Raw genomic sequence first — 15223 nt, forward strand, 5'->3', positions numbered from 1 at the left:
AGTGGGACAGTGATTAGCTGAAAAGAGTTTCGGAGAGCTCCAGGGAGTGGGGAGGATGATACAGTAAGGGGGCTAGGGTGGTGACACGCATTAAGGGCATCAAGAATTAAGTGAAAAATTATGGAACATAGGGGGATTGTCTCATCACTGCTCGATCGCTCAACACCAGATAGCTGTGGCCAGTTGCCTTAGCTGAGATTCACCTACCCTGTCATAGCATGTGCTGTGCTTGCTGCTTTGCAGTCTTTAGAATAGGCAAGTGTCAGGGAAGCATGCCCATAATGCCTGCAATTAAGTAATAGGAGACTTGCAAAATAGTGCCCGCTCTCTTCCATACACAGCCATGGCTGAACCACTCACTAGCAAATCTGGTAAGAAAATAACGCTGACCTTCACTATTACTTGGGCTGCAACAAGTCTGGGCTGCAAACAAGAAGACACAAGACAGAGCGCTGTCATGTTTTTAGCACAGTTCACTTTCCTAAGTAATGTACCAACAAGGTCATAATATACATTATATAAATACATCAATTTGTAAACAAAATGTTATTTTTAATATAGTCATTTTTAAAAACAGCACAAGGATGATAGCATAATTTTAGGCGTAGTCTTAGCAATGAAAAACTTTTGTCAGAAGTTAAGCAAAGTTTTGGCAACGTAAGAATGTGCATCCTCATTGCTAAAGCATTCCTGTCCGGGGAGTGCTAGGAGTTTGTCTTGGTGTGATGTAAAACCCTCCACACATTTATATAGTGCTAGAGAGAGAGGTGATGGGGGAGTGGTAGTGACCAGTGGAGAATCCTTCCCTGAAATGAATTTCTGGCTACGTCACTGAATGTCTGCAATGCCTTGTAATAGCAATAGGTCTTGGATGGAAACACTATAGATGATACCAGTGAACCTATTGAGCCTATTCCTGTTTAGTGAGGTGATGTATGTTTTCCCAAAGAATTATAGAAACTGTACAATGGAATGTTTTGTACCACCTGTAATAACCATGCTGTAAGAAAACAGAAAGGCTGAGCTTAGATGTTGTAGGAAATCTCTTAAGAGGCTCAAGGATCGGTAAAGATGACTAAATTCTGTATTCTCCACTCAACCCTCCACCTGGATTCAAATGCACAGCAGCCCCACTCCTTGACACAGGCGGTTGCTTAGCTTTAATTAAACTTCATGTCAATTACTGTGAAACACAGCGTCGTCTTCAGTCAAGGGGTGGCACTGCGCTCATCTCAGTGGAATGAAGCTTCCAGTCATAGATGGTTTCAGAATACAGGGTAAGTGACTTCACATTTTACTCTCTTCGTCGTGAAATCTAAACACCAAAGCCTCGGTTTGAACAAGTAATGCTTTAAGCGCTCTCTCATGCATATGTTTTCTTTAAGGCAGAGTCAGCTTACTATTTCCTGCTTCTGCCACATGCAAATGACACAAAAATATCTCAATAAAATGATTGTGATTTAAGTGGTACACACTCTCTGCAATGTGATTAAATGTTTGTAATAAAAGAAGCACTACTCATGTGCTGGTCAGCATCTGCAGCATTATGTTCACCAAGATAGCTTTTTTGTCTCAATATATTCAATATTGTTGCAAATTTAAGAGGTTTTGCAGCTAACATGTAGCTGTCAACTTGTGTCTCGAGAACATACAGCTTTAGTTGAGAGGAGCGCTATATTGCACGAGACAAAGGAGCATTTTTAGACTGCTTGTTTTATTTATGTGTGAAAAACAATTGTGAAGGTTTTAATAGCAAAGTAATACAGTAGGTGTTGGCAACGCGAACAAGCCATGCAAAGTGTATGCATTAGAAATGAACTATCCAGATGAGGACCCCCCACCCCACTGATATATGTCAATGCTATAATATCAAATGCTGTGACATTTAACACATATGGTGACTAAAAAAAGGATAACTAAAGCAAGAGCAGCATTAATAAAACAACAATATCAACTGCAAAATTTATACAATTTTTCTCAAAACTTTTATCTTCGCATAAACTGTGGCCTCACACACTGTGGGCACTTTTGCTAACAACCTTCACATTTCACTAGTGCTAATTCTAGCTTCCCTTTAGCTTCTAGCTTGACTCTAGCTTCCAGCTCAACTGCAATGTTTTGAACGTCAGGGCATGTGCAAGTGAAAATTAGTTTGTGATGGCCATGTGGATCTGTTTCTCTGCCTGAATAATAGGGAGAGGAGGGCAATATAATTGCCTTGAGAACTATTAAGCAGAAGCGGCATGGTGGATGAGGAGCAGTGGCCGGAATAAAACATTTCAGGAGTTCAATGTAGTAAGGATAAAGGAGTCATATGATTAACTTCGCAAGAATATGAGGCCATTATAACACTAAGGGAAACAGACTGGCCCATCACACTGAATTTTCAAATATTCTAACTGGTCTAGAACACCTTGCACAGCTGCTGTAATTAGGAAAAAAAAATGTAGCATTGTCGTAAAAAGACAGATTTTTTGTTTGTTTACTCTGCTATGTTACTGTACACATTATTACTATTACTTTTTTTTCTTTTGGAACAGAAAGTCACCATATGCCTGGAGGTTTTAGATCACCTTCTTGGTGTGCTCCCGATATATGAACAGTTCGAAAACATTAACATTGTTGCTTGGTTTATTGCCCAAGTAGAGCGGCACGTAACGACTGACTACGGAACCAGGCGTGTGAATATGCACACCCTGTATCCAATCAACCCCTATATCAATCAATTTTGTACAATTAGACCTCCATATATTGAACTTTAATGTAACAAACCGTTTTACTTTGCAGAACTTATTTGGTGTGCATATAGAAATCTTCAATTTATTGAATTCTGTTTATCTGCAATTTCAATTTACGGAAACTATAAATTCTTCTAAAATTTAAATGAGGATATGTGTTGCATTTGAACTGTAAATTCTATGGACGTACAAGCGCTTTCCGGGAGTAAAGCTTCACGATTTCCTTCCAAAGTTTATTCGACTTAAGGACAAAATTCTGCAGCAAAGTTATAAACGACCACAGGTGACAAGCAGCTGAATGCGAGGTATCTGGTACAGACCCACGGGGGAAAACTTAAAAACCACAATAGCACACATTCAGGCGAGTATGTAAACAGGCGAACTAAGCAGGGAACAAAAACAACACAGCACTGCTTTCATAGGTCCCGAATGATCAGAGTTTCGTCAGAGTTGGTGCAAGCACGCATCCGCAGATAAAACGGGCTCCCACCGTGCATTGACCAATACTTCGAGAGCTGACGCCTACACAATAACCGGGGTAGGTTACAGCACTTGTTTGCGACAACGCAAGTACTTGCAATAGGGGCGACGACCTTCCACAACTCCAGAACATCACAAAAGACCGTTTGCACATGTACTAACCAGCCAAACAAACTAACCACGGCAGCGAAGACCACTTAAATCGAACATACAACGCAGAAGCACCTCGTAAAGTTTTCACCATAGAGAAAGGTTACACCTTGTTGCACAGACGCTCACAAGAAATTCAAGAAATGTCCAAAGCGCACTACCGCCGCCTTTTAAAAATCCAACGGGAGCCAAGCCAAATCAGTAATAAGTTGGCTATTTGGGTGAACGCAACGTACCCGTTAGAACCATTGGGTACGCCCAACGCACTCGTTCGAACCACCGGGTACGCCCAACGCCGGCCAAAGCGAGGGGGTGGAGCCCCTAGCCCAGAACTCCACTGGCTTGTGCGGTCCGCCGTGCCTGGTCGAGGCTGGCGAGCCAAGTCTTTGCTCCCTTCCGGAAAGTTTGCCGCCTACTCTCAGCTGTTTTGAAGCCCATCCATGCCCACCCACGACGCCTTGCGCTACTGCCCGTGCATTGACCCGTGCTACCTGCGCCGTCACTTCGTTTTAAACGACTTGTTGCTTTCGTCACCCTCTACTGTAGCATTAGAAATTGTTGACATGATCTCGGAGGTACACGTCCAGTGTGCGATGTTTCCGTGCGCGTTGTAACTTATTCAGTCAGAAAGCATCAAATCTACGAGGATTAAGCACTCGGTTGGCGCGGGTTACACCCGTGTCACCCGCATTGCTTTCGTGTTGGTGTGGTGAATGTGTGCGTATTGCGCTCCTGTCGTCCATGCCTTCTGTATTTATCGTGCGGCCCACGAATATTCCTGGAAAAAACCGCATGTCTCTGCCGCGTGAATGTGTCCTATGTGGTGGGTGCCAGATATGTGCGGCGGTGTACAATATGTTCGCAGCCAAGTGCTACCGTGCATTCCAGCGAATAGACGCGGCTGCTTATGCACGGTTTTATTCAGTGTTTCTTCATTAGCTTTGTGATTTACTTGCGTCTGCGATAGAATCCACAAGGTACCAGTTGAAAAAGACAACAGGAATTCATGTCGCAACTAGAGAAATTTCTGTTGTACGACAGAAGTTCCTCACGTTTCCGTAGTTGACAGACATTCCTGACGTTACGACAAAGTCTGATGTCGCAACAGAAGCATTCTGTCGCGAAGACCAAGATCTCTGAAGTCGCAACAGAAACTTTCTGTCGCGACAACAAGAGTTCTGAAGTCGGAACAACAGCTTTCTATCATGACAGCGACTCTGACATTACGACAGCAATTCTGACGTCGCAACAGAAACATCCGGTCGCGACGGCCAAGAGTCCTGAAGTCGCAACAGAAGCGCTTTCCGTCGCTGCCCTTTAAAATTGTTTGTCAGTTTCGCATCGGTGGTGTGCACTGTACTTTTCTCTTGCGCGGTATTCAACCGTGCTTCTCTCAAGCCGGCAATGCTGATAGCACCGACACCGGTATTAAAGTCGACGTGGCCAATTGTTATAATTGTGCTGTGACGACGCGGCACCTACCCGCCTCCTCAAAATCGGCCGCTGATCAAAATCATACCATCTGCGGGAATGGCTGCGTATCCGTTTTGTTTTATTTGGTAAGATGTGGCACACAAGCCTGTGGACTTATATGTGTGGTTACACTGTCACATTAGTTAATTTCCCAGAATTATTGCACAAGCTTATGCGAAGCGGAAAAGAAGTTTTCGGTTGTTCCACAAAGTTGCGTGAAAACCTGTCTCGCTCGAGTCTCATTAATCTGGTACAGCGCTGCCGTGAGAAGCCAGTATGCTGTCAGAATGAAGACTCATCCACGAGTGTTTATGTAGCTGTTTTGCGTTGAGCACACGAATTATGTGCGCGCTCAAAAGTGTAAAGAGCGAGAGACAACTGTCGAAATTAGCAGTAACAACCCTAGCTATGTCCCCTGTCACCGGTGTCTATTTCCGAATTTCTTATTCAATATGCATATCGTACAGCAAAAGCGATGTTCTATCACTCCACGATGTACTACCTGTCGATGGTAACAACACTTGTGCTCTTCTAGAGATGCGGCAGCTGGCGCTGTGGAGGGAACCTGCATCTTGGCTTTTAAAATACAAATGTAAACAGAAACGCAGACATCGGTTTTTACTGTTGACATAGACAAAATGCACGCTAAAACGTAACAGCATGGTGGTGCAGTGGTAAGCTGCCAGGCATCTTACCACAGTCGTGGTGCAGTGGTAAGATGCTAGGCTCGTAATCCTAAGGTCCCAAGTTCGAATCCCGGTTGAAGAAATATTTTTTTTATACTTTTTTTTACTAAGAAATTTACATTTTCTTAAAGAGGCTTCTCAATTTTTAATTAAATATTCATCAGGTTGTGTTTTCAAAGTGGGACATGACTTCACATTGTGACTAATTTTGTCTTCTTTGCCTTCTTCAATAAGTGCCCTGTTCCTGCTTGACAGTAAAATGCCTCTAGTGTGGTTGAAATATCATAGCAATCAAGCTGTAGAAATCGTACTATAAAGCAAAATTTTTCTTCACTATGTGCTTCACGAACCACCGAGTACACCCACGATTCACCCAGCATGCACACCATTTACATTTCACCCAGTACGTACATGCAGTATTCACCCAGCACATCCGTCATTCACCCACCATTCCCACAGTTACCCAGTATATACCCACCATCCCCCCAGCACGCCCAGCATTCACCCACCATTTACACAGGTCACCCAGTAGTCATCCCACCATCCACCCACTACACCCACCATTCACCCAGCCCGCCCACCATTGAGACAAGTCACCCAGTGTGTATCCCACCAATACATCCCACCATCTACCACTGTACCCACCATCCACCCATTATACCCACGATGAATTCCACCATAACCACCATGTTTTCCATCATGCCCAGCACATTTTCCATCATGCCCAGCATAAAATTCATGATGGGCAATGCTGGGATTTTCAATAGGGAAAGTACTCATTAAAATGCTGTGCTATGTCTTCGTCATAAGTTATTGATGTGCACTCAATTATTATTACTATTATTATCTTATTATCGTTTAAGAAAGGGCTCGGTATAATTTTCGTGATACCTCGGCTGAGTGTGTGTGCGCGTGTCCGTGCGCTCAAGTTACGGCTCTTTTACTCTCACACAAAGCTTCTCTACATATAGATTCCAACTCGTACGACCTGTTGTAAACTTTAAGCATGAAGTTCTTTTAGCTCTCGTTGTCGGGGGCTTTCAAGTGACCTTGAGCCAAAAGCTAGAGCTGTAACCCGGGCCCTAAAACAAGAACATCGAGGCAAGTTGCGAAACGAAACGAGATTACCCGGGCACAAGCCAAAGCTTGAGGAATTGAGGTCTGTGGCCCCAAACACGTTCCAAAGGACTGCATTACATGCGCTAGTTACTGCCCCAACAAGATTTAAAAAGTATGGCTTAGAACTTATTCCTAATGCCTATGTATAATGTCACTCCAGCTGTAACTTATAGTAAGCTGGAATTTTGTTTGTCATTCCTAACAGTGACGTTTAAGAGGCAGTAAAAAAGGCCCCACACACGTGAGTGCCATCTTTTGGCGCTCAACGCTTCTTTTGCGTCACCTCTAAATTGGCGTCCCGCAGTGTGCCGACTCCTTCATGCGATTCTACTAGCTGCGGTGGCTTGTCGGTTATGGTGTTGTGTTGCTAAGGAAGAGGTCGGGGGATGAAATCCTGGCCGCGGCGACCGCATTTCCATGCAGTCTAAATGTAAAAACGATCGTGTCTCGTGCATTGGGGGTACGTTAAAGATCTCTTGGTGGTGAAAATTATTCCTGAGTAGCCCAGTACGGCACACCTCATAATAATGAGTGGTATTGGTGCATAAATCCCAGAATTCAATTCATTCTTCTCTAGCTTGGCAGTATGCTCAGTCTCCGTGGCTTCTTTCGGGGTCTGTCGTGCGACGTACAGCCGGGTTTCTTCTACTAGTTGGGCACCATCCATATTAACCTGTCCACAATATGGGGTGGTGTGGCATGGTTCGCTGTAGTGTGGTGGAGTCTATCTTTGCGAACATGCATTATACCTATTTTACGATTATGGCTAGTACCTCCAACCAACCTGCTTTGCCGGTTACCATTTCATGCTTACATCTACTCTCGGTTACGGGAGAGCAAGCATTTTTTCTTAAGTTTCTTTTCTGCTGATTGAATCCTCTACAGAACAAACCATATACCACACGATCTGTGTTGTAATTTTCACAGATTAGTGACTAACCCGACCGATAGACACTCAACTATATGAATGAGGTTGTATTAGATTATTTTTCTCAACTACAGGCTTTTTGTGATTATGTTAGAAGCTGCCCAACGTCATCAACTTCTACATGCGTAGTCATTTATTTTAGGTTACTTGGAATTCTATCTACATCGTGCTTTATCTGTGGACGTCATCGTACACGAATGGACTGGTTTTATTGAACTGTGTTACTGTTTCACATTCCTACAGCTTGGTATTTGGTGCGCATGCTTTTTCAACAACGCTGTCCTATGCCATTAGAGGTGACGAAAAAAAGTGGAAAACAATAAACATCGCTCACAGAAGCTTACCCGTATATATATATATATATATATATATATATATATATATATATATATATATATCATCATCATCATCATCATCAGCCGGGTTACGCCCACTGCAGGGCGAAGGCCTCTCCCATATTTCTCCAACAACCCCGGTCATGTACTAATTGTGGCCATGCTGTCCCTGCAAACTTCTTAATCTCATCCGCCCACCTAACTTTCTGCCGCCCCCTGCTACGCTTCCCTTCCCTTGGAATCCAGTCCGTAACCGTTAATGACCATCGGTTATCTTCCCTCCTCATTATATGTCCCGCCCATGCCCATTTCTTTTTCTTGATTTCACCTAAGATGTCATTAACTCGCGTTTGTTCCCTCACCCAATCAATATATATATATATATATATATATATATATATATATATATATATATATATATATATATATATATATATATATATATATAGTTACGGCTGAGGAAATCGCGCTGGCCGCGGTATTAAAATGAAGAAGAGTACCACGTACGTTCAAGAACCACAGTACATTTGATTGACGTTTCGGCTGGTGGAGCAGGCTTTTTGGTGCCCTGGAATAGGGGTACCAACCATGCAGGCCGGAGATCGTCATCCACCATAGAAGATGAAAACATCCGGCCCGACCGCTGAAATACTCTTTCTAGAGCAATAAAATTTACTTTCTCCCCCTCCTCCTCCTCCTATGCATGCCATGTGCATTCTGCAACCAATATTATTTACCGCGTTTTTGCGTAAAGTTCCACCTGAAAAAGAAAAACTTCCCGGCTCCGAGCAGGCGCGGAAGCACCTATCTTTAAAAATAACCACATCATTTGCTTCTCAGTGCACTTCATTTGTGTGACATACCCGCCACTAGCACCTCCTTGTAAACAGGCTGTTTTTTAGTGTCGACAGTGCTGTGCTCCTAAGCAACAGGTCGTGACTTCGACTCCTATCCATAGTGATGCCATTTTAATTGGGTTCCACCTATAGCTGTTCCTTTAATCGCTTTGCGTCCACGTAGAGGAAATAAATCCGGACAAATTCACTATCGAGTTTGTCAGCACCTACTGTTGAAGTTAGGAACCTTCAATCGGGTTGCTTGCTGCTTCTGCTTTGGTTAAACTATCCAAAATCTACTCGTAAGGCTTTTTTCCGAAATCGAGCAAACCTCACGAAGAGATTTGTTGTAATAATACCTAAATCCTGATATAGCGGGATTTTCAGGTCTACTGGTATTTTCTTCATATAACGTTTTGAGAATAGTTTTTTTTTCAGACTTTGTGCGCGAACATTGCATCTTGTTTACTGAAGTTGCAAAAACTTGTAAGAAGATTTATAACACACTCACCAAGGCTGTCTTCAATATAGCTTTCAGATTCAATCCCTAAGTATAAAAAAACGTGAATGCAATAAAACTTTCATGGCAGAAGCTTACTGTCAGAGCACGACACAGTTCCATACATCACGCCATCTGCGTCAAAATGTCAGCTCTCTAAGGTCACTCTAATTCAATGTTATTTTTAAAAGCTGGAACTTCCACGTAGGGATTTCTCAGGCAAAATTTTCATTTGGTATGTCTTCTAGACTTGGCAGAAATGGAAGCAATTTGAGAAGCAATATGATGCTTCACCTGAACCAAACACTGAACAAAAAGAAAGCAGTATATTACAGAACATTTAACATATCTTGAAATCATCAAATACGTAATGACGAATACTTTTGATCATTTATGTGTCATAACGTTGAATGTCCCGTTATATGAAATATTTAGGGAATAGATATCAAACGATTATTAATACCAATGAAGCGTCATTCTCTGCAATATTTAAACGCTAAAAATTGTAATAAATATTTCCGAAACGAGCAAGCAAGATGACATCAAATGCAAAAATATGGACTTTACCCTTCTGAAAAGACCATTTCAAAGGAATTTCCTGAATCTTGCGGCAAATATTATCTTAGCAAAGATTATCTTCAAGATTATCTGCGGCAAAAGATTACCTCACAGCAATTTTTTTTTTACTCACCAATACTCATCCCTCCCCTGCATGGGGGAGGCACAGGTGGAGGCTGGACTGAAATTTTTAAATAAAGGCATTATTAGATGTAGTTCCTAAAATTCAGCGATTTTGGAGAAATAAAGGACTTTCGACAGTACGAGTGTTCCAATTTTCAGTTAAATGTGTTCGTGTGTTTTTTCCTTACTTTCTGAATAGCAGACGCACAATTCTTGAACTCAGAATGGGAATGAAGCTGCGACGAAGTTCAGTAGCATATATCCAATTGCGTCGCATCTTCTAAATGCGTTTTAGCTTGTGTATACGCTGGGAGGCGAACATACTGTTAAGATATCGTTAAAACGCAAACGTTCATTTTTCTGGTGTTGCTGGAAGGGTTACATTGGACATCCATGCAGTTGAAAGAAATGATGTAATGTGGTCATTAGAAATAGCAGTAATACTTTCCACAATTGCAACGTTCTGCATTTACACACCCGCAAATTATTTCATAGGCGTGTCCAGTACATTAATACGCCGGCACTCGTATTCAGAAGCTTTATTTCTGAAGTTCTGTGAAAATAAGCTGACCGAACTTACAATTAACATTCTATTTGTTGGCCCTTAAAACAAGTTCAGAATCAAGATTAATTCCGCGAGACTTCCTGAGAAAGGGCACCTGCTTGACTGAATTGTTTCACTTGGTAAGTTATATCGCGCTACTTTCTCGCGTAATTTGGCAGCACTGAAATTTTGGACTACAGTGGCATGTTCCCACTGACCGAAATAACTGGCAATGACACAATTACAAACATCATTGAATCAATAATTAAGGGAATATCATATATTCACCCATTTCTAGCAGTTGCTACAGAGGAAACCCATACGGGTTTCTCGAAAGAAAAGCCTCGCAATTGAAGAAAAATTTGTGCTGGTCCGGCACTCGAACCCGGGACCACCACCTTTCGGTGGCAGCCGCTCTACCATCTGAGCCAACCAGGCGGCTAGTAGATGGCAGGGCAAAGTCGAATTTGTCAACAATTCGAAACCAAGGGAAGCGTTTGAGGTAATATTTTAGTTTGACTATTACGGCAAACTCTTGCTTTTGCCTCGAATTGTTGACAAATTCGAGTTGTCGTCTTTGCAACAAATCACGGTGCATGGTTCGTTCTCACATGACGACTTCACTAAGTGTTATGAACACGGCGTCAAAATTTAGCCTGGAGATAAAAGGTGACTTCGACTGTGACACGGCTAATGTCTTCTATATGGTAGGATGCTCAACGTGCAAACTACAGTACATTGGACAAACGCAAACCGCGTTTAGATTGCGTTTCAACAATCATAGCTCACTGGCCGTGAGCTTTCCGCTCTTCCGCTGTCCAAACATATTACTATCCTAGGCCGCTGTTTTGACAAGCTAACCGCTACCACACTTGAATCAAGAAAGGAAGGTTCGAGAAACATTTCTAATCCATAAGTTTGCTGCTGTAGCTTCTGGGATAAACGAGCACCTGGGTACATTGACCTTTTTGTCCGCGAAATAGAGAACCGCATAGTCGTTCCCTTCATACTCAACAACTCATTTTTCATCGCTTCCTTTATGCCACATCGCCAGAATAGCTGTTCTCCCACCTGACACACACGCGTGCCATTCGCCCCAAACAGTCTTGTGGTTGCTGATCTGACATTTTATTTTATTTGACCTAGGATGAGGGATGGTCACGAATAATCGTTGTCAGACTTTTGTCCAAACATGTAGACAGACTTTATTGGCTAAGCTTTAGTATATGTTTAGTATATGTTTAGTATACCCTGCCTTTGTTACAATTTTTGCCGTACGAACCTGCTGTGCATTTTTGGTGCATTTTTACCACGTTTTACATGTATATTGATGACTGGTGAAGGGTGCAGTCAGCTTATAGTCAAAATGTGTTTTCCTTCATTTTTTAACCAGGTGAATCGGGGTTTTTAACATGGTGTTGCCCTAGCAACTTCTTATGAACATCACGTCATGCATTTTTTAAATACGCGTCACTTTTTCTGTAAACCATGTGTTTGCTGTATTTGTGTTGCTCTGCAAACCTGCTATACCCATCTCGTCACGAGTGCAAGCTCCTCACAGCAACGATAATTCTGTAATCGACGTCTTGAACGTCAGCCACGTTCGGATATCCTGCTCATGATTTCTCAACCAGAGACTGGCCACGCCTACGAGGCGGAATGATACGTAGGCCCGTCTGTCCGAGTCATTCCATTTGTTGTGAACGCTCACCCGTTCGTAGGTCGACAGCCACCCTTCAACGTCGTTGTCGCCAGTTATGCTGAAGATAGGAAGCTCCCGTTGGCGAACAGTGCCAGCGGTACGGAGGGGTGGCGATGGAAGAGTCTGCTGGTCGGCGTCCGGCATGGTGGAGGGTAGCGTCCGAGAACGGAGTTGCAGGATGGTAGAATGGAACGTTACCCCGCACGGGTCCACCACTTATAAAGGAGATGTATTGCAGTTCGTAGCGATCGCCGGTCCTAGGATGCACCAAGCAGTTCCGGAGCTGGAGCCTCTGCTGCTCGCTGGATGGTGCCCATGCTGCTGACTCCGTGCGCACGTTCGTTCTCTTCCTTACACTATACATACATATATATATATATATATATATATATATATATATATATATATATATATATATATATATATATATATATATATATATATATATATATATATATATATATATATATATATATATATATATATATATATATATATATATATTGTAATGGGGTGTATTCAACAGTTCAGATGGTTGCGTCTGTTCGCAGCCGAGAAGGCAGGCGACGCGGAGCAGGAACGGCTGGTTGCCCGAACGGCTCACACCCGTGCTAAGCACTGGTGATCCGGCTGGCCCACTGGTTGCACTGCAGGCATGGTACATGCAATCTGGCTGGCCTTGTCCTTGTGCTCTTCTTTTTACTTGCAATTACCCGCAGTACAAAAGCGGAGTCATCCTGGTGACTTACGACGTGGAGACGAGCGGGTCATAGAGTTGTTTCACGCGCTGAACGTGAACAACATCCAGTCCACGGCGGCGCTTGTTGGATGTCGGTGTAAGCGGCTCTATGACATAGTTGACCGGAGAGGTGCGTTCGACGATGTGGTATGGTCCATCATACTGCGAGAGAAGTTTTGTTGAAAGTCCAGTCTTGGTAAAAGGCACGAACAACAAGACAAGTTTGCCGGGAGCGACGTTCGGATTCGTAGCGTCGCCATGACGATTGGCTTTTTGTCAATGTTGGCCGCCGGAGGTGAGCTTTCTGGCTAATTGACGGTATTCCTTGGCGTATCGGGCGACAGTGGAAAGCGGAACGCACTCTGACGTGTCTCGTGTATAAAGCAAAACCCTATCAATGACATGGAAAGGATCGCGATGGTAGAGACGAAACTATGGAGAAAATCCTGTAGTACTTTGTGTAGCCGTATTATGAGCGTACGTGACAAATGGGAGGATGACGTCCCAGTTTGTACGCTCCGATGAAACATACTTGGCGAGTATATCACCAAGGGTGAGATTGAAACGCTCCGTAAGCCGGTTAGTGTCAGGATTGTACGGCGTGGTGGTCCGGTGAACTATGCGGCCTTGAGCAAACAGAGCTTCAACCACCTGCGACAAAAACACACGGCCTTTGTCACTCAGCAGCTCCCGAGGTGGGCCATGACGAAGAATGAAACGATGGAGCAGAAAGGTTGCAACGTCACTTGCGGTCGGTACAGGTTGAGCACTTCAGCATAGCGTGTAAGGTGATCAACTGCGACAATAATCCATCGGTTGCCAGCGGGTGTTAGTGGTAGCGGCCCGTACAGGTTTGCCACAATGTCGAAGGCACGAGCAGGGCACGGAAGCGGCTCGAATAAACCGTGGGCCGGATGAGGCGGAGATTTGCGGCGTTGGCATTGCGAGCATGAGCTCAAAAACATTTGGACAATGTAAACATTCTTCGCCAGGAGTAACGTTGCCACAGACGCTCATACGTCTTGTAAACGCCTGCGAGTGCACATTGTGGGTCAGTATGGAAAGAAGCGCGCATGTCGGAATGCAAAGTCATAGGGATAACCACGAGCGTCTTGCGACCATCGGGCTGGTAGTTGCGTCGATACAAGAGGTTATCCCAGACAGCTAAATGGGCAGCCTGGCGACGCAGGGAGCGGGAAATGCGAGAGGCAGGCAAGCCAGAAAAGCGATCCAAAAGAAACGCCACCCAACGATCCTTGCGCGGTTCTGAGGCGAAGGCGTCGATGTCGACCGAGGATACCGTTTCAATGGTGGAGAGGGGAGCCGTGTTGGCTGGAAGCGGGGAGCAAGACAGCCCGTCAGCGTCAGTGTGCTTGCGACCTGAGCGTAGATGACGTGTATGTCGTATTCTTGAATGCGCAGAGCCCAGTGGGCAAGGCGTCCACACGGGTCTTTTAAAGAGGATCACCAACAAAGGACATGATGGTTAGCAACCACATTGAAAAGCCTGCCATTTAAATAAGGGCAAAGCTTCTTGAGTGCCCAAACCATGGCCAGGCATTCTTTTTCTGTGACGCTGTAATTGTGTTCCGCTTTAGTCAGCGCGCGACTGGCGTAAGCAACGACGTACTCGGAGTAGCTCAGCCTTGCGCTGCGCAAGGACAGCGCCAAGACCAATACCACTGGCATCGGTCTGCACTTCAGTTGGGGCGGTGTGGTCGTAGTGTCGCAGTATAGGCGGAGACGTCAGGATACGGCGCAAGGTCATGAACGCGGTGTTGCACGCAGGAGTCCAGGAGGATAGGTCGTTGGCGCCACTGAAGAGTTGTATCAGAGGTGACACAATCCACGCAAAATTGCGAGCAAAGCGTCTGAATTAAGAACAGATGCCGATTAAGGCACGGAGTTCCTTGAGTGTCTTAAGTTTAGGAAACTCTGCCACAGCACGAAGTTTCGATGACATATGTAGTCATACGGCGATAATGATACTGTTTAAAGGGCCCCTGAAACGGTTCGGACAAATTTTGTAGACGCGTAGGGTACAGCTTAAGTAGAACATTCGCACCACAATTTAAGTGAAGCGTTACGTATTAATGGAGCTACAAGCGATTAGAAATTACCTTCCTCCCCAACCATGCCTTTCCTCCTCAACTCGTTCGCCGAGCGAGCGGGGCTAAGCTCCACCTTCACTGGTCCTGCGTCACGATGCCACGTCACATCATCCACTTCCGGTTGTTTTGAAGCCCGCCCCCGCCCGCGCGAAACCTCTCCGCTAGCCGCTTGGCTGTCGACCCCAAGCGAGAGCTATCGAAG

General features: G+C 44.3%; 1 long non-coding RNA gene across 1 annotated transcript in view; it reads right to left on the reverse strand.

The window, feature by feature from the left end:
* The window catches only part of LOC135910177 (uncharacterized), a 59667-nt gene extending 50374 nt beyond the window's left edge, over nucleotides 1–9293 (reverse strand). Inside the window, exon 1 of the long non-coding RNA XR_011507413.1 lies at nucleotides 9257–9293. This is a non-coding gene — a long non-coding RNA (uncharacterized lncRNA). The remainder of the gene's footprint in view (nucleotides 1–9256) is intronic.
* Nucleotides 9294–15223: the final 5930 nt, after the last annotated feature.

This window comes from Dermacentor albipictus, chromosome 7, assembly GCF_038994185.2.
Source record: "Dermacentor albipictus isolate Rhodes 1998 colony chromosome 7, USDA_Dalb.pri_finalv2, whole genome shotgun sequence".
Taxonomy (NCBI): Eukaryota; Metazoa; Arthropoda; class Arachnida; order Ixodida; family Ixodidae; genus Dermacentor; species Dermacentor albipictus.